The sequence below is a fragment of the Podarcis filfolensis genome, assembly GCF_964270895.1.
Source record: "Podarcis filfolensis genome assembly, chromosome: 16".
NCBI lineage: Eukaryota > Metazoa > Chordata > Lepidosauria > Squamata > Lacertidae > Podarcis > Podarcis filfolensis.
Window position 1 is genome coordinate 2,115,449 of NC_139620.1, and position 27,493 is coordinate 2,142,941.

Genomic DNA, 27,493 nt, shown 5'->3' on the forward strand with positions numbered 1-27,493 from the left:
AATAAGGGACACTTGACAGCTATGCTTCAGATGTCTTCTAAAAGTCTGGTAGTTGTTCTTCTCTTTGACATCTGGTGGGAGGGTGTTCCACAGGGCGGGCACCACTACTGAGAAGGTCCTCTGCCTGGTTCCCTGTTATTTCACTTCTCGCAATGAGGGAACCGCCAGAAGGCCCTCGGAGCTGGACCTCAGTATCCGGGCAGAACGATGGAGGTGGAGACACCACTCCACACTCATGCGCCAGAGCACCCAGCACATTGGGCCTCCCCACCCAATAATATTAAGGGGGTCCAAAACAGCTCAGCCCCCATTATTTGAGTCCTCGTGGTTCTGAACAAAGTGCTGCTTGATGATGATGTCAGGGATCAAACCAGAGGGTTTTCTGAATGTCTAGCAGGCATGCCACACCTTAAGCCAGAGCTCTTCCCTTTCCTCATTCATTTCCTCAAGTGACAAGGAGCAAAGTCATTCTTGGCCCTGAGGCAGCACAGTGATTAGGAAGAAGGAGAGTCCCTAAAATTTGGGAGTGAGATCCCTCTAGTGGCTTCCTTTCGCTCCATTCACAGTTTATACTTGTGCTACTCAAAAGTGGGAATGCTCACAAGTAGGGCATGAGGGACATGGGTGGCGCTGTCGTCTAAACCACAGAGCCTAGGGCTTGCCGATCAGAAGGTCGGCGGTTTGAATCCCCGTGACGGGGTGAGCTCCCGTTGCTTTGTGCCTGCTCCTGCCAAACAAGCAGTTCGAAAGCGCAAAGTGCAAGTAGATAAATAGGTACCACTCCGGCGGGAAGGTTAATGGTGTTTCCGTGCGCTGCTCTGGTTCGCCAGAAGTGGCTTAGTCCTGCTGGCCACATGACCCGGAAGCTGTACGCCGGCTCCCTCGGCCAATAAAGCAAGATGAGCGCTGCAACCCCAGAGTCGTCCACGCCTGGAATTAATGGTCAGGGGTCCCTTTACCTTTACCTTAGGGCATGAGGAATTCTTGAGGGGGTGTTGCGTTAACTTTTGAGGTGGCTAAAGTGTCTGTGTAAGTCTCCTTGCTTGCATCTAACAAGTCTCTGTGGTTTGCATTCCACAGTCCATATTCCTACAGTGCAGAATATCCTGGAGGCAGTCAGAAGAACAACTTCTTCTTCTTCTTCTTCTTCTTCTTCTTCTTCTTCTTCTTCTTCTTCTTCTTCTTCTTCTTCAGACATCTTAAGGCAGCCCTGTTCAGGGAAGTTTTTAATCTGTGATATTTTAGTGTATTTTTGGTTTTCTATGGAAGCCGCCCAGAGTGGCTGGGGAAACCCAGCCAGATGGGCGGGGTACAAATAATAAATTATTATTATTATTATTATTATTATTATTATTATTATTATTATTATTCCTATTATTATTATTATTATTATTATTATTATTATTATTCCCCACCCATCTGACTGGGTTGCCCCAGCCAATCTGGAAGGCTTCAGGAATATAGAATGGTGTTTTGGTTTCATGACAACTTCCGTTAAGGAGTTGGTTGTTGAACAAATATTTGTGTTCCACCCCTCTCGTCTGTAGATTTTGACATGTCCAGACATGGAGCACAACTGAGTGTCTCTCTCTCTCCCCCTTTCTGGTTCATATGTGATTATTTTTCAGGATATTTAGATCTGATTATTGTGGGTTATTATTATGGTGCGGGAGGAGACTCTTGAGAGTCCCATGGACTGCAAGAAGATTAAACCTCTCCATTCTGAAGGAAATCTGCCCTGGAAGAAAAGATCCTGAAGCTGAGGCTCCAAGACTTTAGCCACCTCATGAGAAGAGAAGACTCCCTGGAAAAGACCCTGATGCTGGGAAAGATGGAGGGCACAAGGAGAAGGGGACGACAGAGGACGAGATGGTTGGATGGTGTTCTCGAGGCTACCAGCATGAGTTTGACCAAACTGCGGGAGGCAATGGAAGACAGGAGTGCCTGGCATGCTCTGGTCAATGGGGACACAAAGAGGCGGACACAACTAAACAACTAAACAACAACATTGTGGGGTAGTCATCACAGCAAATGCTCTTAACTTTTTTCTTTCTTTTTTTAAGTCCTGGAGTCATCATGACATCTCATAGCAGAGAATCTCATATCTCATAAATCAATTAAACTGCTACCAGTTCTACCAGAAAGGAGACAAAAATATTAATTTGGAGATCTAGGTTTTGCCACAGAGTATAGCTTTTTATTTATTGCGAGGCAACGCTCCAGGTTTTGAAATTCTAGGAAGGGAACATTGTGTATAGTTGCACTGTACATAAACATCCCCCTTGAGTGCATGCAATAGCCCAAGTGGGAGGAACAGCCGGTAACTTAGACATCCCAAGAAAAAGGTGCAAATATTAAATATGGCAAAGGACCAAGCTTTTGGGTTCCCTCTTCCAAGAGACAAGATATGAGGTGCAATTTGAAAGGCCAGCGGGCAAAGCCTGACTGATGCCACACACAGCTCTGGAATTCTGTTCCCGGGTTCTGGGGGTCTTCCAATGGCAGCCTCAGCATCATCAACAAGGGCCTTGCTTAGCGCATGGATCCACTGGGACACACTTTGAAGAGCATGAGCCAATGGCGACTGGGATGCACTGTGGTGGTGCGCAGACTGATTGACATGGATCGGGGCACTTTGTGGCGCACGGAGCCACCACCTGTGCACACGGTGGGGCACAGACGGAGGGGCCGCACGGATCCACACATTTGGGTGCACATACATCGCCACACTTGGGAGCGCACGGAGGGGCGCAGACAGGAGCACAGGGGTCTCCGCCAATCTTAGCGCATGGACCTGAGCATGGTGGGGAGCAGACGGTCACGGACTGGCCAGGGGACTGCTGGACGATGCTCGGGCCACAGGGCGCTGAACACGGGCAGACGTCTCCACATTTCACAGAGCCCTTCTGTCCACAGATTGGGGGCGGGAGGCAGGGCTGCTTGCACTGCTGGAATGGGCAAGCCATCTTCGATGGGTCCTCAGGAAAGTCTGTGGGGAGAAAAGCAAGAGAGGACATTGGGCTCCAGGCTTCACCCTTTTGGACATTGGGGGGACCTGGCCCTCAACCCCCAATTTTTTTGGAGCCCCTAAAGGACTTAGCCCCCAAGAGCTTGTGCCCCTGGTCTTTACATGTTCCTGTTACCTTCAGCTATGGCAGAAGACACTCATCAGTGAAGAACTAAGATACATTTCAGATCCTTTTCTCCTTTGCTTACTTAAAAAGAATCTATTTCTATGTCCCAAGGTCCACCAAGACTCAAATATGGACATATTTAAAGGATCCAAAGTTCCCTTTCTTCCCAGGAGTTTATATATCACATTACAGTGGTACCTCAGGTTACATACGCTTCAGGCTACATACGCTTCAGGTTACAGACGCCGCTAACCCAGAAATAGTGCTTCAGGTTAAGAACTTTGCTTCAGGATAAGAACAGAAATCGTGCTCTGGTGGCGCGGCGGCAGCAGGAGGCCCCATTAGCTAAAGTGATGCTTCAGGTTAAGAACAGTTTCAGGTTAAGAACGGACCTCCGGAACGAATTAAGTACTTAACCCGAGGTACCACTGTATTTTACTTTAGAAACTTGCATCCCACCTCATTTTTTAGAAAAATACTCAGTGTGGTTCGCTAATCCAAACCACACCCATGATTAGAGGTATATCCCAATCTTCACCCAAAGGGATGATCAATCTATCTGTCTGTCTCTGACTGACTGTCTACCTATCTCATTGCAGACTTAACAGAATTACTATTTCCACCGCTTTGAGTTAATAATTCATATGTGTCATGTTGTTATTCATTCTTGTGATAAACGACAAGAAAAATTAAATGATTAGATAAGGTGAGACTTCTAGTTGAGCAATTTTGGAGAAAGGTCACTCAGAACCCACCCATAAGAAACTGCTTGCACCAGCCCACCAACATCCGTCTTCCCTACACTGACTGACTGCAGCTTCTTGGGGTTTCAGACAAGGAGTCGTTCACAGCCCTACCTGGAGATGCTTCAGATTGAACGTGGGACCTAAAACCAGTTGCTCTACCCCTAGAATAATATCCCAGTCCTCATGGTTCTGAATAAAGGACTGATTTAAATGGGAACATTAAAAGATTCCTTATATATTAAGGTTACCAGATTTTTTTCAAAGAATCCGGGGACACTTTTTTTTTTTTGAAAAGAGAAAAAAAGTTATTAAAAATGTTTTTTTAAAAAAAGAAGAAGAAGAAGAAGAAGAAGAAGAAGAAGTAATATCTTCTCTTCTGTGGGCAGTTGGCTGGGTGGCTGGGCGCTCTTGCTCCCAGCTCGATTTGGGTTGCTGGGGGGTCAGTGGTTTCCCCAGTTGACGCACCGGGTATCCCCGGTTCCCCCTCGGCAGCGGCAGTGGGTGTCTCAGCAGCCCAGAGCCAGCCTGGTAGCGCAGTTGGCTCTGGCTGGCTTCAGGAGCTGCCCGCTGCCATGGCGCCCTCCATTTTGCCTCAAAGGAAGTCCCCATATGATGTGTCTTGTGCCGTTGAACCAATCAAGCAACATTCATTCCCTACTAATAAATCTACAACACTTAAAATACAAATCCGGGGACATTAAATGAAATCCGGGGACATTCCGGGGACAGATTTTGTATGGGGGCAGATTTGTAAGTCCGGGGACTGTCCCCAGGAAATGGGGATGTCTGGTAACCATATTATATGCCCAGTTTCCCCATTGGTTCATCTAGTTCACTCTTGTCCATCCCGATTGGCTCTCCAGAGTTTCAGAGAGGAGCCTGTCTGGAGAGGTCAGGGGTTGAACCTGAGAGCAATGCAAAGGATTATGCCCTGCTATTCAGCTATGGCTCCTCCAAAGGACACAAGATTCCCTGATGCACCTGACCAAAGGCTCATCTCGTCCAGAATCCTGTTCTCCATCCAGCAGCCAATCAGATTCCTCCAGGAAGACCACAGGCAGGACATGAAGGCAAGAGCCCTTCCTCAGTGTACATAAGACCATCAGAGAAGCCCTGATGGATCAGGCTGAAGGATCTAGCTCAGCATCCTCTTCTCGCAGCAGCCAAATGCCCCTGAAAACCTAGAAATCTACGTAGACTGCCTGTGGACCTGGAGGTTCCATACGAACATCAGACTACTCCTGCCGCTGAATCAGGCCCAAGGATCTAGCCCAGCACCCCGTTCTCACAGCGGTCTGCCTGCAAGCCCACAAGCTAGCAGAACATGAGCACAACAGCACAAACGCTTCCTCCAAGCCACCTCACGCAGTCCATAAACCATGGGAGCAGGAGATACAAATCAACACTGTGCATCGAGAGACTCACCTAAATGGATCGCCAACCAAAAGCCAAAGAGAGTCAGTTCAGGAGTGACAGCGAGCAAGCTGGTTTTATATGGTTTCGTTCAACTGGGTTCCGGAAACGAAGCACCCCGAGGGGGTGAAGCATACGTTCCTCCCACACAACTCCAAATTGCTTGTTTGGGTTGCTATTTACTCATGGAAACCTCCCAATCTTAAGGGCTACCACATGACAACAAGCTTCCTTTTTTGTGGGAAGGGGGTGGAATTCCATGGAATGTTATGGGGCAATGGAAATACAGTCGGGCCGAGTTGCGGGAAACATGCTGGGAGGATGATGATGATCCTGCCTTTTTCCCGAATTGGGACTCAAAATGGCTTACACAAATTGAAACAGCACAGATAAGATAACGAAGACGTACAAAAGATGGTTGATAAAAAGTAATTAAACTCTAATAGAACCTTATTTAAAACCCCCACATTCATTAAAACACAGATAACAAAAGCAGCATGGTACTATTAAAAGCCCTTTAATAAAAAGAAACTTCTTCCCAAAAGTTTGTTGGAATAAAACAGTCTTCCCCTGCCAGTGGAAGGACAACAAGGAAGGAACCAATCTGGCTTCTCTAGGGAGAGAGTTACAAAATCTGGGAGCAGCCATTGAGAAGGCCCTCTTCTGCGTCCCCACCAAGTGTGTCTGTGAGTGTGGTGGGACTGAGAGAAGGGCCTCCCCTGAAGATCTCAAAGCCCAGGAAGGTTTGTATGAGGGGATGTGGTCTACCAAATAGCAGGGACCTAAGTCATATAAGAAGAATCCAATCTAAAGACAGTCTTCAGTCACACCATACTTTGAAACCTGTAGGGATATCGCGGAGTGGGGAGTGGAGTCCGGAGGGAGCACACTTCCCCACCAGCAGGCAGCCACGTCTGCCTGCACGCGTGACCTTGGGGTGCAGGGAAACCCCCCCCCCAGACAAGCCACAGCTGTCTGGTACATCGTTCCTCCTCTGCATGACCTTTCGCGATCTCAGCAGTTTGCAGTGTCCTGTCTGTAATCCTTTTCCATGAGACTTTTGTCTCCTAGGTCATACACTGTGCAAGGGGGAAATGACACTGTGGAACAGGTGCCAAAATAGCTTCATACCACCTCACAATCTCGAGACGGAAGATGTGTAAAGGTCACAGCCCAAAAATGTATCTGCCTGGCTTGCATATTCGTCTCAATAAAAAGAGGCTCCACAAGAATGGTGGGAGCTCGCTCGCTCGCTTCAGACCACCTGTGCGCAGCTCACATCATGATCAACACCTGTCTTGGGCCTTCACTTCAGAAACCACTAGGGTGGCACTTGAAACATCAATGGCTTCCTCCCAAAGAATTCTGGGGTGCTTGTGAAACGTGGACCACTTACAAACGCCATCTCCAACTCCTCGAAAGATTCCATTAAAGGTGTTTCCGAAAAAATTACATATCACTTGGGAAGACAGGTGAACTAATGCCAGTGTACTGGAAGAAGCAAAGATCACCAGTGTTGAAGCAATGATTCTTCAACATCAACTTCGTTAGACTGGTCATGTTGTGCAGATGCCTGATGATCGTCTTCCAAAGCAACTACTCTATTCTGAACTTACAAATGGAAAGCCAAATGCCGGTGGACAACAAAAGCTGTTTAAAGATGCTCTCAAGGCAAATCTTTAAAAATGTAGTATAAGCACAGACAATTGGGAAACACTGGCCTGCGAGTGCTCCAGTTGGAGAACAGCCATTACCAAAAGCGTCGTGGACTTTGAGGACACTCAAACTCAGGACGAAAGGGAGAAATGTGCTAAGAGGAAGGCACGCTTGGCAAATCCTCACCTTGATCAATTCCCGCCCGGAAACCAATGTTGGTTTGGGTTGTTTAACTACTCTGGGAATTGTAGTGTTTTGAAGGGACAGAACATAAGAAGAACTCTGCTGGGTCAGATCTAATCCAGCACACTGTTCTCACAATGGACAATCAGATTCTTCAGAAAGCCCACAGGCAGGGCATGGAGGCAAGAACCCCTCTCTCCTTGACACCCATATGGACATAAGAAGCACCCTGATGGATCAGACCAAAGGTCCATCAGGTCTAGCATCCTCTACTCACAGTGGCTAACCAAACTAAGCCCCAATCAGAATCCCAGAAGCAGGACCTGAGCACAACAACTCTCCCCACTTGTGATGTCCCATAACTAGCATTCAAGAGTATCCTGCCTCCATCCGTGGCAGGAGAACATCAGGGTTAGGATCCAATAGCCTTATCCTTCATGAACTTTGATAGCCTTATCCTCTGTTAAAGTCATCCAAGTTGTCAGCCATCACTGCAAGAGTCCTCCGTCACTGCAGCTGGGTCTGGCCCAAGAACCATCTAGTCCAGCATCCTCTTCTCCCAGTGGCCAGTCGGATGTCCCAATGGGAAGCCCACAAGGAGAGCCTGAGCACAACAGCAACACTCCCCTGCAGAGGTTTTCAGCAGCTGGTATTCAGATGCATGTGGCTCTGACAGTGGAAGTAGAATCTAGCTCTCAGAGATTATTCCATAAATGGGATGGGATGGATTGATGAATGAACACTTGCAAAAGTCTCTAGGGCTGGGGATAAAGTGATTTCTTCCTCCCAGTGTGTGCCCACTTCTTTCATTTAAAAAGAAAACACAAGTCACAACAGTCATATGTGTTCCAAAAATGGGGGGGGGGCAGCATGGAAAGAGCCATTCCTTTCATGCTCTCCTTGAAGGCTTCTTGAAGGCACCTCGTGGGGCACTTTGGGAAGAAGAATTCTGGACGGGATGGGCCTTGAGTCTGATCCATGACGGCTCTGCTAATGTTCTCCTCCATCTCTGCCTACACCTGGTTTTATTTGATTAATTGATGGGTGAATGGGTGAATGGATGGGTTGCATATTTTCCTGACTTTTCTTCCAAGGAGCTCAACGTGGAATACATGATTCTTCTCCTCCTCATTTAATCCCCACACCCAGTGAGCTTCGCAACTGTGGGGCTGTAAACTCTGGTCTCCCTGGTACAAATCCAACACTCTAATAACTACATTCCTACTGCCCATTTTAAAGTATAAGTGTTTTTCACTGAAACTCTGAAACACAGAGGAGGAAGAGAAGGATGCTCACAGAAATTATGATGGTAGGCCTGACTAATGCATGGCCAAGAGCTTTCTAGCTATCATCCCATCACTCTTGTGATGCTGTCACTACAAGCGCAAAACACAATTAGCTTCTGAGTTCACCCAGAAAGCATCTTGGAAATGCAACATTTTTGGTGTGCTTCCCAAATTGAGCCAATTACGTGATTTTATCTAATGTGCAGTGATGGGGAGTTGGGAGGATACTAAATTCCTCGGTAGTTAGCTGATAATGGGGTGCACATTCCATCCTCGGTGGTGATAACAAGCGAAAAGCCCTCAAAGAAGATGAGACATTTCAGTCATTCATTAAGAAACTGGAATTTGATGAGCAACCTCTGCATCTGAAGACAATGACAGGATACCTCCAGGGTTGAAGCAGCTCCATCTAGCCCAGTATCCTGTTTCCCACAGTGGACAGCCAAAAGCTCACACGCATAGGAGCATGAGAAGCTGCTTTATATCAGGTCCACTCCTTTGTCCATCTGGCCCAAAAGTCATGGATTAAGATGCCCTCAGACTCTCCCCACCCAGCACCTGAGTGGGCCTACTCCAAGATGCCACTGATAGCATGATGGGATGAAACACCATGGGCTTCCCATTTCTGATTTACATCTCTGGAAGTGCCTTTAATATGTGATCCCTGATTGGTTGGGACATGTGTCCAGGAGGAGGAGGAGGAGGAGGAGGAAGAAGAAGAAGAAGAAGAAGAAGAAGAAGAAGAAGAAGAAGAAGATACCCCCCTTTATCACTACCCTAAGGGGTCTCAAAGCAGCTAACAATCTCCTTTCCCTTCCTCCCCCACAACAAACACTCTGTGAGGTGAGTGAGGCTGAGAGACTTCAGAGAAGTGTGACTGGCCCAAGGTCACCCAGCAGCTGCATGTGGAGGAGCGGGAAAGCGAACCAGGTTCACCAGATTATGAGTCCACTGTTCCTAACCACTACACCACCACAACAGGGATGGGGAACCCAGTGGCTCTGTGGATGGTGCTAGACTCCAGCTCCCATCCCCCTTGCCCATTGCTCACGCCAGGGCTGGTGAGAGTTGAAGTCCAACAACATTTGGAGGGTAATCAGTTCCACATACAGCAAACATTGCAAGGAAGAAAAGTGCTTAAAGTTCAAATGAGCCAGATGGATTTATGAATGAACACTTGCAAACGTGACAAGGACTGGGGATAAACGGATCTGTTCTTCCCAGAACAGAATAGCAATAGCAATAGTACAGTGGTACCTTGGGTTAGGAACACAGGTGGCGCTGTGGGTTAAACCACAGAGCCTAGGACTTGCCGGTCAGAAGGTTGGCGGTTCGAATCCCCGTGACGGGATGAGCTCCCGTTGCTCGGTCCCTGTTCCTGCCCACCTAGCAGTTCGAAAGCACGTCAAAAGTGCAAGTAGATAAATAGGTACTGCTCTGGCGAGAAGGTAAATGGTGTTTCCGTGCGCTGCTTTGGTTCACCAGAAGCGGCTTAGTCATGCTGGCCACATGACCTGGAAGCTGTACGCCGGCTCCCTCAGCCAATAAAGCGAGATGAGCGCTGCAACCCCAGAGTCGGCCACGACTGGACCTAATGGTCAGGGGTCCCTTTACCTTTACCTTGGGCTAAGAACTTAATTCGTTCCAGAGGTCTATTCTTAACCTGAAACTGTTCTTAACCTGAGGTACCACTTTAGCTAATGGGGCCTCCCACTGCCGCCGCACAATTTCTGTTCTCATCCTGAAGCAAAGTTCTTAACCCGAGGTACTATTTCTGGGTTAGCGGAGTCTGTAACCTGAAGCGTCTGTAACCCAAGGTACCACCGTATATCATTTGTACCCCACCCATCTGACTGGGTTGCCCCAGCCACTCTGGGTGGCTTCTAGCACATATAAAAACATAATAAAACATTAAACCTTAAAAAGCTTCCCTAAACAGGGCTGCCTTCAGATGTCTTCTAAAAGTCAGATAGTTCTTTATTCCCTTGACATCTGGTGGGAGGGTGTTCCACAGGGCAGGTGCCACCACTGAGAAGGCCCTCTGACTGGTTCCCTGTAACTTGGCTTCTCGCAATGAGGGAACCGCCAGAAGGGCCTCGGAGCTGGACCTCAGTTTCCGGGCAGAACGATGGGGGTGGAGATGCTCCTTCAGGTATACAGGAGATCTTTTGATGAAGGCTGGTATATAACTCAAATAAACAGATCAACAATGTAGCAGTTAGTGTGTTGGACCAGGGCTCAAAACCCCACCCAGCTATGAACCTCACTGGCATGGCCTTGGCTCAGGCACTGACTCAGTCTAACCTGCCTTGTAGGCTTGTTGCAAGGATAAAATGGGGATAACCATGTGCACCACTTTGAGTTCCTTGGGAGAAAAGACAAAAGAGAAATAAAAGAACAGCAATAACATTATGTATTTCTGGCAAGGTTTTTGTTTTTGAACTTTCACTCAACACTCACATGTGCCAAATCTACCCAGTACAAATTTGCTCAAATCAGATATATCCAACTAGGCATTTAAAGTGCTAATTAAAAAGAGTTTCGCAGTTAGTCAGGATATAATTAAGACTCTCTTTTTCAAAATGAAATTTTATAGTGTGTGTGTGTGTATGTATGTGTGTGTGTGTTCCATAAACCTAGTTAATTCACTGAGGTTTTAAAGTGCTTGGTTCAGTCATTCTGTATTCACAGCAGAATATAATTCGTATTCATCTTGCCTTAATTTACTTTGCATGATTACTCATTGGAAAGCCTCGTCTGTTCCAATCTGCACTGGAGTTTGCTGATTTATCACTTTAGCTGCCCTGTTTAATATGTGCACTATTTTTAGACAGCTACTGTTCTAAATGGGATGTGGGAGGCGCTGTGGGTTAAACCACAGAGCCTAGGGCTTGCCGATCAGAAGGTTGGTGGTTTGAATCCCCGTGACGGGGTGAGCTCCCGTTGCTCGGTGCCTGCTCCTGCCAACCTAGCAGTTCGAAAGCACATCAAAGTGCAAGTAGATAAATAGGTACCACTCCGGCGGGAAGGTAAACGGCACAAAGAGCACATTGCAGTAGTCCAAGCGGGAGATAACCAGAGCATGCACCACTCTGGTGAGACAGTCCGTGGGCAGGTAGGGTCTCAGCCTGTGTACCAGATGGAGCTGGTAGACAGCTGCCCTGGACACAGAATTGACCTGCGCCTCCATGGAGAGCTGTGAGTCCAAAATGATCAACATTTCCCTTGCTCTCTGATGTTCAGAGCTGGGCTGATCTGGGGGCTGGGAAGAGAAGTGACTACCTCAAAAATCTTAATATACCCATGGACCTAAAACATTGGTGACCCCTGCTATAGAGGGATTATCACTGCTCATTAATTTTTGGAGTGAGAAGGGCCTGGGAAATCTCCCACCATGCATCTCGTCCCCCTATGTTGTAACTGCATGCATTAATATATAAGTAGTAATCAGAATCTTTAAAATGCTGCATATATTCATGTATAACAATGCTGGCTAAGGCAATGTCAATGGAAGATAAGCAATCATCGCAAGGACATGACCCTGTACCATATCTAATGTATTGGGTTCTCTGTCTCTCTTTTTATTGTTTGCAATTAGATGTACTAATTAATAAAATAAAATAAAAATACAGTGGGAGGGTGTGATGTGGAGCTCAATTAGTTTCCAGACTCAATTGGGTTTGACCCAAAAGGCCTTATGTGACGCTGACACCTCAAGGACAGCCTCTCGCCACATCATACCGATCTGAACATGGTGCTCATCACCTGAGGCCCTTCTCCACATGTCCCCTCCAAGGGAGGCATGGAACTGGACTTCTCAGTGGTGGCCCCCTTTTGTGCCCTACTCTTCTCAGGGAAGTATGCATGGTGCAGTCATTGTTAGCTCTTAGGCACCAGGTTAAGACATTTTCATTGACCAAAATCTTCGGTAAGAACATAAGAAGAGGCAGGGCTGTCTTAAGCATATGCAGCGCTGGGCTGCAAAGATCTACCCGGCGCTGCCACCACCCCAGGTTGCCCAGTCCCAGGCATGCAGGAGGGCAGAGCCAGCTGGCCACCTCAGCATCTTGCTGGCTCAGTCGCCCCCGAACTCACGGCACAGGGCCTCCCGCAACAGAAGAGCCCTCCACGGTGCTCCAACCAGTGGGCGGGCTCTTCCCTGGACTGAACTCTCAGGCCCCAGACTCTTGGCCTGGCACCTCTGAGAGCCCAGCGCCCAGGTGCCCCCGCACCACAGTGCCTATGGGTAAGACGGCCCTGAGAAGAGCCTTTCTGGATCAAACCAATGGAACATCTAGTCCAGCATCTTGTTCTCCCAGTGGTCCACCAGGTGCCTGTAGGAAACCTTCAAGCGCAAGAACAGCTCTCCCAGCCCTGGCATTTCAGCACATGGTAAAATTTAAGTCAGCCTTTATTATAACGCTCATTTGTTTGTAGGGTGAAGTAAGATTCCTCCCGATTGTGTTACTGAAACAGCACACTGAAGAATTTTGCATAGCACATTGTGTGTGTTTGTGTGTGTGGCTGTTAATTGATGTTATCTGTCTGTATTTTGTCTCATTAAGTCACTTTACCTTTTGCATGAAGTGAGTAACAAATATAAGGAATATTGGTGTAATAGAAATCTGAAATCAAATACAGTGTTCGGCATGCGCACGATAGCCAATGTGCACACCGTTTTTGGCCCTGGAAGGGGGTGGGGTGGGGCAGAATGGGCTTACACTTGCCCCTACCACAGTGTGCATGGTGTGTCAGAATGCAATCCCTGCACAAATGGGGAGTAGTTGCCTGTACTCTGATTGAGTATTTCTGGAGCATGATACCAAAGCCAACATTTATTTTTATTTTTATTTTAAGGAGTATTTGGGCGTATTTTAAATAGCATCTCAGAAGTATTAAAGAGTATTTTTAAAAGAATTCCTTGGGAGAATTAAGGAGTATTTTTAAAGAGTTCCTTGGGAGTATTAAGGAGTATTTTTTTAAAGAATTCCTTAGTAGCATTACGGAGTACTTTAAAGGAGTATCTGAGGAGTATTTCAGAGCGACTTTCAAAGAATACCTCAGGACTATCTGTGAGATTTTTAAGGAGTACCTCAGGAGCCTTCAGGTGCACTTAAGGAAGTATTAAGGAGTATTTTTAAAGGAATACCTCGGGAGTGTTTCATTCCTAAGATATACTGCAACAAGAGGCTTGACCTGGCATATCTACCATTCTATTTAATTATGCCCTTAAACCACAGTGATGTCACTTATTGGGACTGGAATGAGCTTTGCTCCCCAGAGACGCTGACGGTGCCCTGAAGGCGCTTACTGCTCATTTTATATTAGGAAACATTTTATCATGTTGTAATGTCAATTATCCACAGCTCCATCTCACTTTAATTAGGAGCACACAAACATCAATCATCTGCTTCCTGGGATCACCTGCAGAGTGATGGATTTTTTTCCCCCGGCAAGGAAAATGTAGGGATTGTACTACTGACTTGGTTATGTAGGCCTCAACTCCACCATATGTCTCCACTGTGGAAGGACGTGTGGATCCAGAATTGGACTCCACAGTCACTTATGGACTCACTTCTAAAACCATGTTCATGGAAGGCAATCTTACTCGGCTACGAGGGATCACTAAAGAAGAAGAACATGTTCAAAGCAGTATCACGCAACAGTCATGGCTTCCCCCCCAGAGAATCCTGGGAACTGTAGCTTGTTGAGGGTACTGAGAGCTGTTAGGAGACCACCCCTTATTCCCCTGGCAGAGCTACAGTTCCCAGAATTCCCTGGAAAGAGGGGCTGACTGTTAAACCACTCTGGAATAGTGAGGTCTCCTAACAAATCTCAGCACCTTTAACATAGCAGAGTTCCCAGGATTCTCTGGGAGAGGCCATGACTGTTCAAAGTGGATTGATACTGATTTACCGTATTTTTCATCCCATAGGACGCTCCGTCCCATAGGACGCACCTAGTTTTTGGGGGGGAAATAAAGGAAATTTTTTCCCCTTTATTTCCCCCCAAAAAAGCAGGTCGGAGAAACCGAACCAGGTAGAGGAACAGCGGGATGGCGGCGCTGCGCCTCCCTGCTGTCCCCCGAGCTTGTGGGGCTGGCCGATGTCTGCCCAGCGCGAGGGGCGCTCTGCTTCAGGGCGCCCCGCCCGCCCGGTGGCAGGCTGCTATCCGCAGCTCGGGGAGCCCTGCGGGGAACTCCTGCAGGGCTCCCCACGCTGCGGATGTGTTCCCGAAGCGCCTGGCGCCCTGAAAGCAGAGCGCCCGACGCTCCGGGAAGCAGGCTGCTATCCACAGCCTAGACATCCCTGCAGGACCTCCCACAGGGCTGCCTAGGCTGCGGATGTATTCCCGAAGCGCCGGGCGCTCTGCTTTCAGGGCGCCCGACGCTCCGGGAAGCAGGCTGCTATCCGCAGCCTAGACATCCCTGCGGGAACTCCCGCAGGGCTGCCTAGGCTGCGGATGTCTTCTTGAAGCCTGGAGAGTGAGAGGGGTCGGTGTGCACCGACCCCTCTCGCTCTCCAAGCTTCAGCAAAAGCCTGCATTCGCCTCATAGGACGCACCCAGATTTCCCCTTCATTTTTGGAGGGGAAAAAGTGTGTCCTATAGGGCGAAAAATACGGTAAATGTATAGTGCAGATGGGCTCTGCTTTCCTTCTCCCCCATATGGGATATTAACGCCAAGATTGTTTTGTGCAACTGAAATGTCACAGATATAATCTCCAGCATCTTCAACTAAGGCTGAGAGATACCCATGAGAGATACCGATGGTCTGACTCAAGGCCACTTCCTATGTCCCTATTTAACCAGCCTTTTGTACAGAACCATGAGGACTGGAATCTTGCTTTATTTTCAAGGGAAGTACCAGCTGAGGTGAAACGAGAATGTGCATGACCACAGGGCCACCACATCCCTTACCTGGGCCATGTGGCAGTACCCATGAAGTGGCGGTGACAAAGGGCAGGTTCTGGTGAGATCTTGTGAAATCTTGCAAAAAATCCCATGAGATCGTGTGTGCTCCACAAGATCTTGCAAGATTTGGTGAGATCTTGCCAGAAGCTGGCACTGCTGTCGGTGCCATCAGAGGTATTGGAAGTGGGGTGGGTGAGGCAACAGCCAGGGTGCTGCTTCTTGGGCTTCCACTGAGCTCATAGGTGGCCTTCTTCTGGGAAGTACCATGGCTGAGAGCATAAAGAATGTCCCAAGTTCAACTCTCAGCAAAGTCAGGTAAAACCGGGAAAAGACTCCTTCCTTGAACCCTCAAAAGCCACTGCCGTACAATGTGGACAAATGTGAGCTGATGTGAATCATTATAATGCAACTTCTGGTGTTCTTGAATCCTAACCAAATGCCACCAGCTAGATTTGTTGTTGTTGTTTAGTCTATTAGTCGTGTCCGACTCTTCATGACCCATGGACCAGAGCATGCCAGGCACTTCTGTCTTCCACTGCCTCCCGCAGTTTGGTCAAACTCATGTTTGTGGCTTCAAGAACACTATCCAACCATCTCGTCTTCTGTTGTCCCCTTCTCCTTGTGCCCTCCATCTTTCCCAACATCAGGGTCTTTTCCAGGGAGTCTTCTCTTCTCATGAGGTGGCCAAAGTCTTGGAGCCTCAGCTTCATGATCTGTCCTTCCCGTGAGCACTCAGGGCTGATTTCCTTCAGAATGGATCGGTTTGATCTTCTTGCAGTCCATGGGACTCTCAAGAGTCTCATCCAGCACCAGAATTCAAAAGCATCACTGATGGCAATGGTTGTGTTTCGTAGCAACAACAACATGACCAGCAGAGGAAACCTCCCTGAAATGTGCCTACTGACGCACAGGGCTTGAGGAAGCCACAAATGCATCCCGTATAAATATTAATAGGAAAACCAAGATACCAGTCCTCTCCGTCAGTTTGTTTTATTGATATTTGGAGATCAGCATCCTTGGCTCCTGTCTAATTTGCCATCCCCGTGGTGTGGCTCACGCCCCCTCTGTGTTATTTAGAATCTGTATAAACATTCAAAGGCAAAGCATTTCTATCTCAACAGATAATGAGTTTCTGAACTGCCTAGGGCAACATCTGCCTCAAGGCTTTTCTACCTGTGACCTGACAGGATGTTCCTGCCTAACCCAAACCCTTCCCAACCTTCTGTTTTCTATCTCTGTTTGAGCCTCAACCTCCGCTGCCTTGCAGGATATCTTCAGGAGAAGAAAACCCTAAGGAGGAAACACTATACATATGTGGTAGACTTGTAGAAGGGTAAAAAAGTACAGTCATACCTCAGGTTGCGAACGCTGCGGGAAATATTAGGGAAATATGTACTAAAACGTTCATGAATTTTCATAGGGACTTTAAAAAAAACACACTGATGCAGAAAAATGTATATGAAACTCTGTGCTGAATTTCTGCCTGGAGTTTTCGTGCTGAGAACATAAGAAGGGGCTGCCAGATCAGGTTCTCACAATGGCCTGTGGGAAACCTGCAATCAGGATTCAAACACAAGACCAACTCTTCCCTCCTGTGGTTTCCAGCAGCTGGTCTACAGAAGCATTGTTCTGGCTGGAGCTAATGGAAACAGGAGTTTAGCAATGCCTGGGGAGCCACTGATTCCCTCTCCCCAGCTTGTGACAAAGAACATGGAACAGTGGGACAGTTGTGTTCCTTTACTCTGCCGGTGTGATGGCCTGGGACTCGGGCTCAGACTCGGAACCAGAGGAGTCTCAGTCTGCACCGGATCCTCTGCCTCAGGCATCATCTGAACCAAGTCTGGGGCCTGATCCTGAAGAGCCCCAGTCTACACAGGTTCCCCTGCAACAAGCACCAGCTGGGCCGAGTCAGGGGCCTGGGCCTGCCCTGGCTCCAGCTGCAGGGATGACCTCGTTGCCTTCAGCTGGGCCATCACTTACAGCTGCTCCACTACCAGTTGGGTCAGGGGAGGCTGAGGCGGCCTCTGGGTCTAGTAACCCACCTACATCTCCCGAGCTGCAGAGACTGAGGTCTGAGAGAAGGAGAGACCTGAGTACTCGCAGGAGGAGTGCTTGCCTTCGGGAGAAACAGGGAGGTGAGTTCCCGGGGGATCAGGACCGGCTGTTACCCCGACAAAGATAAAAGGCTGTCAGACCTCGCCCCAGGTTGCGTGAGCGACATTGCTGTCTGCTAGATTCTGTGCCTGTCCTTGTCTGGTTTCCTGCCTTGGCCCTGTCGGACTGACTCCTAGCAGAACCTTTGGATTCTGGACGGGACCTGGACCACGGTTCTCAGGTTACCCCTGGGCCCAGCACAGCCGTATCCGGAAACCAAGCCACCAGAAGGATGTTGTCATGGGTCCTCAGAGATGTTTTGGCAATAAAGGGACACCTGAAGGGTGACATAGGCACAGCTAGGCAGGTGAAACCTTCAGAGAGAGGCTGTTTCCACCCTTTCAAATTATATCAGGGCTGTTTGACAGCAAAGCTATAATGGCTTAATAACCATACCCAGCCCCATCCTTTCAGACCTGATTACAGATACTCCGGTTTATCTCCATCTAAGGTCTCCAGGCATTTCCTATTACCTCTTTTCTTTTCTCTCTAATGCACTCTTTCTCTTTCCACATCAGGCTCCCCCAAGCCGGTCCCTCCAGATGTTTGGATTGCAACTCCCATAATACCTGCTCAGGCTAAGAACATAAACATTGACCTGGATCAAGTCAATGGTGCGTCTAATCCAGCATCTTTTTCTCACTGTGGCCATTCAGATGCCTCTTGGAAACCCACAAAATTGACCTGAACTCAATAGTTCCTCTCCCTTCCCATACCCTCCGAGGGTCCTGTTTTCCAGGGACAGTGCAGGAGGATGATGGAAGGTGTGTGTGTTGTGTCCCATTAGTGTCATGGTGATGGCAAACACCCTTCTTCTGACAGAAAATGCTCACAGGGGGGACAACGAGAAATGGGGATTCAAGGAGGGTCATTTGGAGAGGAGTGAGAAATGTCCCATTTTCATCTGAGGAATCATAGAATCATAGAATCATAGAGTTGGAAGAGACCACAAGGGCCATTGAGTCCAACCCCCTGCCAAGCAGGAAACACCATCAGAGCACTCCTGACATATGGTTGTCAAGCCTCTGCTTAAAGACCTCCAAAGAAGGAGACTCCACCACACTCCTTGGCAGCAAATTCCACTGTCGAACAGCTCTTACTGTCAGGAAGTTCTTCCTAATGTTTAGGTGGAATCTTCTTTCTTGTAGTTTGGATCCATTGCTCCGTGTCCGCTTCTCTGGAGCAGCAGAAAACAACCTTTCTCCCTCCTCTATGTGACATCCTTTTATATATTTGAACATGGCTATCATATCACCCCTTAACCTCCTCTTCTCCAGGCTAAACATGCCCAGCTCCCTTAGCCGTTCCTCATAAGGCATCGTTTCCAGGCCTTTGACCATTTTGGTTGCCCTCCTCTGGACACGTTCCAGTTTGTCAGTGTCCTTCTTGAACTGTGGTGCCCAGAACTGGACACAGTACTCCAGGTGAGGTCTGACCAGAGCAGAATACAGTGGCACTATTACTTCCCTTGATCTAGATGCTATACTCCTATTGATGCAGCCCAGAATTGCATTGGCTTTTTTAGCTGCCGCGTCACACTGTTGGCTCATGTCAAGTTTGTGGTCAACCAAGAATGTTGGAGGGCATGCTCTCCTAAGATTCCTAGCAACTGATATTCACTGCTGCTTTTGACCATGGAGACAGAGCAGAGCCATTGTGGCCAGAAGCCTTATCTCCCATGAATTTGTCCAATCTTCTTTCTTTCATCCTTTTTTCCAAAAAAAAATTATTCATTTTATAACACAAATAAACAGCACAAACAGGAAAACAAACAATAAAAACAGATTCTTGTCTTATCCTTATTTTTTCTAAACATTGTTAGGTGGGCTTCCCCAAGTCCCCCCTATCTGATTTTCATTTTACCTCATCTTTAGCAGTTTACAAATATCATAAATTTTAACCATTTTTTAATCACACTTACTTTAATCATAAAAATCTTCACATTTTATCACTTGCAAATAATACTATTTTACAACACGCTATCTTCTACTTCTAACCCTACAGCCTAAATCCACTTCCAAAGCTATTCTAAGATTTAAATATTAACATATTTTTTCAAATATTCCTTAAACGTCTTCCAATCTTCTTCCACCATTTCTTCTCTCTGGTCTCGGAGTCTCCCAGTCAGTTCGGCAAGTTCCATATAGTCCATCATCTTCATCTGCCATTCTTCTATAGTTCTTTCTTTCTTTCTTTCTTTCTTTCTTTCTTTCTTTCTTTCTTTCTTTCTTATGTATTAAATAAATTTATTATATATAAATATATTCCTCTCCAAGTTCTTAGAATTATTTCCCCCTTATTTTACCTTTGGCTGTGAACTAGCAAAGCAATTCCTTGCTTAGTTTTCTGTTGTTCTTTTTTATTATACATATATATATATATATTTGGTTTGACATATTTAAGTTTACAACAAAGCACAACGCATCCAAAGTCACATGATTCTCCCAAATCTCTTGACTTTCCACCTTCCTCTCCATGGGATCTGTTATTAAAACTTTTCTACTGCATCTTTTAAAAAATAATCTGAGTTTTTTATAACTCCGTTGTATCCATACTTTTCATTACATAGATCAAACCTCTCCATTCTTAAGGAAATCAGCCCTGAGTGCTCACTGGAAGGACAGATCCTGAAGCTGAGGCTCCAAGACTTTGGCCACCTCATGAGAAGAGAAGACTCCCTGGAAAAGACCCTGATGTTGGGAAAGATGGAGGGCACAAGGAGAAGGGGAGGACAGAGGATGAGATGGTGGGACAGTGTTCTCGAAGCTACCAGCATGAGTTTGACCAAACTGTGGGAGGCAGTGGAAGACGGGAGTGCCTGGCGTGCTCTGGTCTAGGGGGTCACGAAGAGTCCTAAACGACTAAACGACTGAACTACAACAACAACAAAATTTTAAACATTTTCTGCATTTCATTATATATCATCTCCCAGAAAGCTTTTATTACCTTACATGACCACCACATATGATAAAAGGTACCGTCTTGTTCTCTACATTTTTGCTCACTTGCTAGGAGACAAATATCATCATTTTCGTATGATTCTCTTTCAGCGTGCAACATGCCGTGAATTTCAAATCTGATTTCCATTAATGCCCTAAACAGCCTCGGTCAGGTGAAGGAGCGTCTCCACCCCCATAATTCTGCTGAACACTGAGGTCCAGCTCCGAGGGCCTTCTGGCGGTTCCCTCCCTGCAAGAAGCCAAGTTACAGGGAACCAGGCAGAGGGCCTTCTCGGTGGTGGCACCCGCCCTGAGGAACGCCCTCCCACCAGATGTCAAAGAGAACAACAACTACCAGATTTTAAAAGACATCTGAAGGCAACCCTGTTTATGTTTAATAGACTATTGTATTTTAAGATTCTGTTGAAAGCCACCCAGAGTGGCTGGGGAAACCCAGTCAGATGGGTGGGGTATAAATAAATAATAATAATAATAATAATAATAATAATAATTATTATTATTATTATTATTATTATTATTATTATTATTATTACCTTTCCCACTTCCAACATTCAGTTTCATTGGGTGCCCATGGATTCTAGTGTTATGGGAGAGGGCCTTTTCTCATCGGGGAGCCATTCCATCGCCTCCATCATTTTGGTTGCCCTTTTTTGAACCTTGGGCTGAGGGGAATTGCAGCCCCAAGCATCCAGAGGGCACCAGGTTGGAGAAGCCTGTTGTGGACACAGAACAATACGACTAAGGCCCTCCAGCTTCAAGGCTCCTCTAATGTCCTTAGATGACCCACCACCACCTGCCACTGTAAGTGGTGCAAACCGCAGACAGGTTTCCCCACATCTTCTGCTCTTTGTGAAAATTAGGCTTGAAAGGTTCATTCCCTATGTTGAAATAGGACTTTAATTTCCTGGGTTATCTCTTTTTTTAACCACCCTGTCCCCAAAGGCAGGGTATTAACCTAGTAATCAGAGCGTTCTAAGGAAACTACAATTAAGACAACATATGCTAAAAGATACTTTTGTGGCATGCCGGTCAGCTGAACGATGGGATGCGCTGGAACAGATAGACTAAAAAGCATACCAACATTTCTCCAACGGAAACAAGGACGCCCTAAGGAAAAGAGGGACATTCCAGGATTAAATCAGAAACCGGGATGGCTTCTGTGAACCCGGAACTGTCCCTGGAAAACAGGGGCACTTGGAGGATCTGCACAGACATTTTGCAACGAGGTTTTGAAGTTGGGCTCACTGCCTGGAGCATACGACAGCGAGTTGGGCATGAGATGCGAAGCTAAAAACCTAATAACGTGCAAATTATTAGGCATGCAAAAGCTAGACAATGGACAGAGACCACACAATTAAGAGTGGAATGCATTCAGTTTCCATACTTCAAATAAGTTGCTCCCAAGGAGCATTTTAGGGGAATATTAAAAAATGGCAGCTATATTTTAAAGTTGGCCATGATCAGGGGCAAGGGAAATCTGTAGCTGCGTGACAGAAGGTTCCAGGTTCAATTCCTGGTGGGGAAGAAATTCAGTTCTGATCTATTGGCAACTCCACCTCAGTTGCTCTTTGCAAAACAATATAGCAAAATTCTCCAGACAAGTAAAGTGTGCTAGAACATATCCAACAGCAAAGTGTGCATATCAATGCATATACTTGTGAAAACTGCACCCCAAAACCATTATAATAGGGGAAATCGCTTTGCCAAAAAAGTACCATACGTTAGGTAAAATTGCATAGAAAATTATATATATATTGGGGGGGGGAATGCACTAAATTGCTAGAGAATTTTCTTGAAGACTTTTTCTAACAGCATATGAATTGTTATGTATGTATTAGATATTAATGTGTGACAAGCATAGAAAAATGTTTTTAAAAGAGAAAGAAAAACCATAAGGGAATTCATTTGTATTTTGAGCTCTTGGTTCAGTGCTGCCCTTATTTCAGTATTATCTATTGCTCCCTTCAGTTAAAAGGTCTGAAATGGTTCTTTCAGCATATGAGTGTCTAGCTCATAGTTGCACTGCATCATCAGTTCTGTAGTCTTACTGGATTGCTTATAGTCGCACTGCATCATCAGTTCTGTAGTCTTACCAGATTGCTTATAGTTGCACTGCATCATTAGTTCTGTAGTCTTAATGGATTGCTTATAGTTGCACTGCATCATCAGTTCTGTAGTCTTAATGGATTGCTTATAGTTGCACTGCATCACTAGTTCTCTAGTCTTAATGGATTGCTTATAGTTGCACTGCATCATAGATCTTGTAGACTTAAGGCAGCACAAACAGCTATGCTTTTGTGTAACAGTGCTTACAGAATGCTTGTTTTACAGGTGAATGAATCGAAAAGTCCGAACGTAAAAGTGTCTGCGTAAAAAGTGTACAATGGACTGAAATAGTATTCCATGCAACAGGATGGATCTATGATGGGATGCTAGCAAGACTGAAAGGTAACAGAATTAGCTGCTCAGCCCATCCCTAGGCTGCAATATAGGAAGCTGCCTTAGATGCAAACAGACCCTTTGTCCATCTAGCTCAATGATGCCCACACTGACTGGCAGGTGTTTCAGACAAGGCTCTCCCAACCCTATCTGGCAATGCCAAAGACTGAACCTGGGACGTTCTGATTGCAAATCACTGAGCTACATCAAAATAACTCGGGCGTGCTCACATCCCACATTCAGGACCCGACCACTATAAAATTTGTGGTAAATGTCACAGAACGGAAGGGAAAGCTCTCCTTTCTGCAAATTCCAGAATGTCGAGTTTTTGTGAGGCAGGTTGAGCAAACATAATAGCGGATTAATAAGTCGACGAGATAAACTGTTGTTGGTTTTTTCTTCCTCCCACTTCAGAACCAAAGGAATGCGTTCCCTAATTTGCCAGCAGCCAACAGCATTGAAAGGAAGATTCTTTTTAATGACAAGTTGGAGGGGGGAAATTGCAGGAAACACTGCCGGATAGGACACTATTATTTTTCCACGTAACGTGCCATCACTGCAAGGCTTGGAGCAGTATATAAGGTCTCCTTTCCCAGTTGTGATCAACCTGCTGGACTGTTAAGCCATCTATTCTAGAAGGAACAGAGGGTAAGTAACATTTCAACAACTTTAGCAGGGAAGGGTCATAGCTTGGTGGCAGAACGTCTGCTTGGCTTTCAGAAGTTCAAGCCCCAATTGCATCTCCAGGTTGGGCTGACAATTGCCCCCTGCCAGAAACTCAGGGGAGCCACTGCTAGTCATTGGAGACAATACCGCTGGGAGAGATCATCAGGGGGTTTGGGCTGGGTGTTCATCAGTATGCGGATGATACCCAGCTCTACCTCTCTTTCAAATCAGAACCAGTGAAGGCGGTGAAGGTCCTGTGTGAGTGTCTGGAGGCGGTTGGAGGATGGATGGCGGCTAACAGATTGAGATTGAATCCTGACAAGACAGAAGTACTGTTTTTGGGGGACAGGAGGCGGGCCGGTGTGGAGGATTCCCTGGTCCTGAATGGGGTCACTGTGCCCCTGAAGGACCAGGTGCGCAGCCTGGGAGTCATTTTGGACTCACAGCTGTCCACGGAGGCACAGGTCAAATCCGTGTCCAGGGCAGCTGTTTACCAGCTCCATCTGGTACGCAGGATGAGACCCTCCCTGCTCGCAGACTGTCTGGCCAGAGTGGTGCATGCTCTAGTTATCTCCCGCTTGGACTACTGCAATGGACTCTACGTGGGCTACCTTTGAAGGTGACCCGGAAACTACAACTAATCCAGAACGCGGCTGCCAGACTGGTAACTGGGAGCGGCCGCCGAGACCACATAACACCGGTCTTGAAAGACCTACATTGGCTCCCAGTACATTTCCGAGCACAATTCAAAGTGTTGGTGCTGACCTTTAAAGCCCTAAACAGCCTAGGTGCAGGAGGACGATGGAGGGCGTGTGTGTTGTGTCCCACCTTCCACAGCCTTTGGCTTTGGGATCCTGGGGGGGTGGGGTGGGTGCGTGCTATGGGCCCGGCCAGGGGCATCTTGGATAGCAGGGACAAGGTGCAAGTGTCTGTGTCACATACACAAGGCTCAGTGCCGTTCCAATTCTGGGTGACCCCGGAATTTAGCAGAAAACATGTCCAGGGGAATCGAGAAACAAGATTAAGGGTACAATTTGATATACAAATGTAGTAGATAAAATGCAAAGAAATATATAACAATAAGAGTACATTCATCTGTAAAGAAAGAATTATACAACATGATTGACAGGAAGTCTGTAGTGTTGGTATATATATGATCTGGGAATAGTTTTGTGTTTTTGTTTTTTATTTTATTTTTTATTTTTAGGTATATACATTTTGTATATAAACTTTGTATACATGTTGGAAGTTATGCTATAATGAGTTATGCAATGTAATAAGATAACGTATATGGTTAAGATGGTTAATAAACTGTTTAAAAAAGAAAAGAAAACATGTCCAGGGGATGGGAATGATATGCCTGTTCTGTATGTGACACAAACCCATCTGCCCAGATGATTATCATTGAGTTAACAGGCCATGCAGATTGTCTAATTTGTCTTAGTTCAAGATGTACTGCGATTAGGACTTTTCATATGTAATTCTTGGTTACAATGATGGCAGTGGTTGTGATTCTTTCTTAGATTACGTATACCTTGCACCTTCCTACAAAGGAGCCCAGGGCAGCCAACAGATCAATAGTAATACAATTGAAAGATAGCCTTCTAAAAAGAGTATAAAACTCCTAAAAACAAGCATATACTCTCAAACAAATAATTTCAGAGTTGCCAGGGACAGAAGTCTCAGCAAACAGGCAAGTTTTTCAATTTTTTCCTAAATAACACTGTTATGTACCACCTTGCTGCTAAGTCCACTTGGCTAACTTCCAAGTAGGCATTTATGGGATTGCGCTAAAAGGCTGCAATTCTGCAGAGACTTTCCTAGGAGTCTCTTTCCACAGGGCATGTCTTTGAAGAAAAGTAGAGCTGCACCACAAAATGAGTGATTGTTTGATTTGTAAACGATTGCGTCAGTACCTGGCTATACACGGGACGTTTCTATTGGTCTCTAAAACTGAGCTCCTCCTTCCTTTCAGGTTCTTTATACCACAACCACCCAGTAGAGAAAGATGGAATTCCTTCACTCGTATCCAGAACTCATCGATGTCTCTGGCCCCATCTTGCTGGACACTGGCGCCACTGTCCTGATCAAGCAGAGCCCTGAATGTCTACCTACCAAGGCTCCTTACTGCGTCCAGCCATCCCACGCCCAGTCCATCCACATCCCGCCTTCTAAATATTTTGACCCCTGTGCGAAGTCCTGTCACCCTCGGTGTCTGACCCCCTGCAAGTCCATCTGCGGACCTCAGTCCTGTGGAATAGGCCCTTCTAAATGCGTTCCCATCTACGGCGGACCACAGTGCGTCTCTCCATGCTATCCACTCTGCAGGCGTCCCTACTTGCCTCAGTGTCTCCCTCCATGCCGCCCCATCTGTGGGTATCCGTGCCAGCCTCAGTGTGGCCCTTGCGGCCCGATCTGTGTGAGACCGCAATGCGTCTCGCCATGCTATCCTATCTACAGAAACCCATGCCTGTCCCCATGCTTGTCTCCATGCCGACCCATCTGTGGCTATCCATGTGCCCCTCAATGTGTGTACCCCAGGCCAGGGATCTGTCTGCAACCAAGCTACCAGTATCCTCAAATCTCCTGTGGGTATCCACCCTGCGGCTACCCGTGCTGCTCTCAGTGTGGGCGGCCATGTCCTTGCGACAGCCTAGATCTCTTTTACGAAGGCTACTAAGGTTCGCGTGTGTGTCTCTCTCTCTCTCTCCCCAACCCAGCCCCATTCCATTTCAGTATTATTCCCCGGGTTTGCTCTGCCATTGCTTGCCTCCCATCTTAAAGTGGAGAATCTCAAAACCAAATTTTGCAAGCAGTACACGGTTGCCTCAGTTTGTGCCTCCCCTCCCTCCCTAAAGGCTATTGATGTGCTCCAGGAGCGCAGCTGTTCATTGATAGCATCCTGGTGCTTTTTTTAAAAAAAAAATGAGATCATATAATTGCATCAGGATTCCTCTTTCTCTTTTCTATTGCTCTGAGATTTTGTTCAATGCTCAGGTGCTCCTGAATTTATCAATGACCTGTAAGAAGGGGAAAAAGGACAAACGTCTTTGTATTTATGGGCATTGCCTTTAACCTGGCAAAGGAGCTAAATCGAAGCACAATAATGTTTGTTTATTTAATTTCTATACCGCTTTCTATTTTTCACGAAAAATCTCAAAGCGGTTTACAGCATATTAAATTGATAAAACATAAATTGAACCATCTTAAGAAAGTCAAATATAAAATGTACAGTCAAAGCAACATAGCAGAAAACTAAAACTAATGTTGCTAACTAAAGTTGCAAGGCTCCATGGCAACTTGAAGTTATTTGCACTGCGATCCTATGCCCAGATTCCTGGGAGTAACCTCCCCTTGAACTCAATTAAACCAGAGGGGAGGGCAACCTCCAGCCTACATGCCTAACCAGGTGCTCTAGGGCAGCCTTTCTCAACCTGTGGGTCCCCAGATGTTGTTGAACTACAACTCCCATCACCCCTAGCTAGCAAGGCGAGAGCTCAGGGATGATGGGAGTTGTAGTCCAACAACACCTGGGGACCCACAGGTTGAGAACCGCTGCTCTAGGGCTCCTCATCCCATCCAAGCCATGACTACCTGTTCTACACCTGATGCCCTATATGCCATCAGGTGAGGGGCCTTCAATGTTAAACCTCAGAGCCAAGAGGCATTGAAGGTGCTGCTTCTCCAGCACCAACTACCAGCCAGTTGTTGCGGCTTGGGAAGTGCCACAGGCCTGACATCATTTCCATGTCATTGTGATCACCGTGATGTCAAATGATTGGCAGGTGGGCAGCCCATCACACCTATCAAAGTTGGCCTGTGTGGAGATAGGGATCTCGGGCTTGAGGTACAGGATTGCACTGTCCGACCAACAAAACCCAGGGAGAAATTTGGATGGGGAAGATTTGGCAACCACCCCAAATTAAGCAATCAGATGATAATTT

The 27,493-nt window shown here is 46.7% G+C and overlaps 2 long non-coding RNA genes across 3 annotated transcripts in view; both read right to left on the reverse strand.

Moving 5' to 3' along the window:
- Positions 1-27,493, reverse strand: part of LOC310751984 — a 297,164-nt gene that overhangs the window by 89,873 nt on the left and 179,798 nt on the right. The window lies entirely within an intron of this gene.
- LOC310751519 lies at positions 2,162-5,553 on the reverse strand. Its single transcript, XR_014542586.1, has 2 exons — positions 5,306-5,553; positions 2,162-2,989 (listed from the first exon to the last, which is right to left on the reverse strand). It is a non-coding gene; the product is annotated as an uncharacterized lncRNA (long non-coding RNA).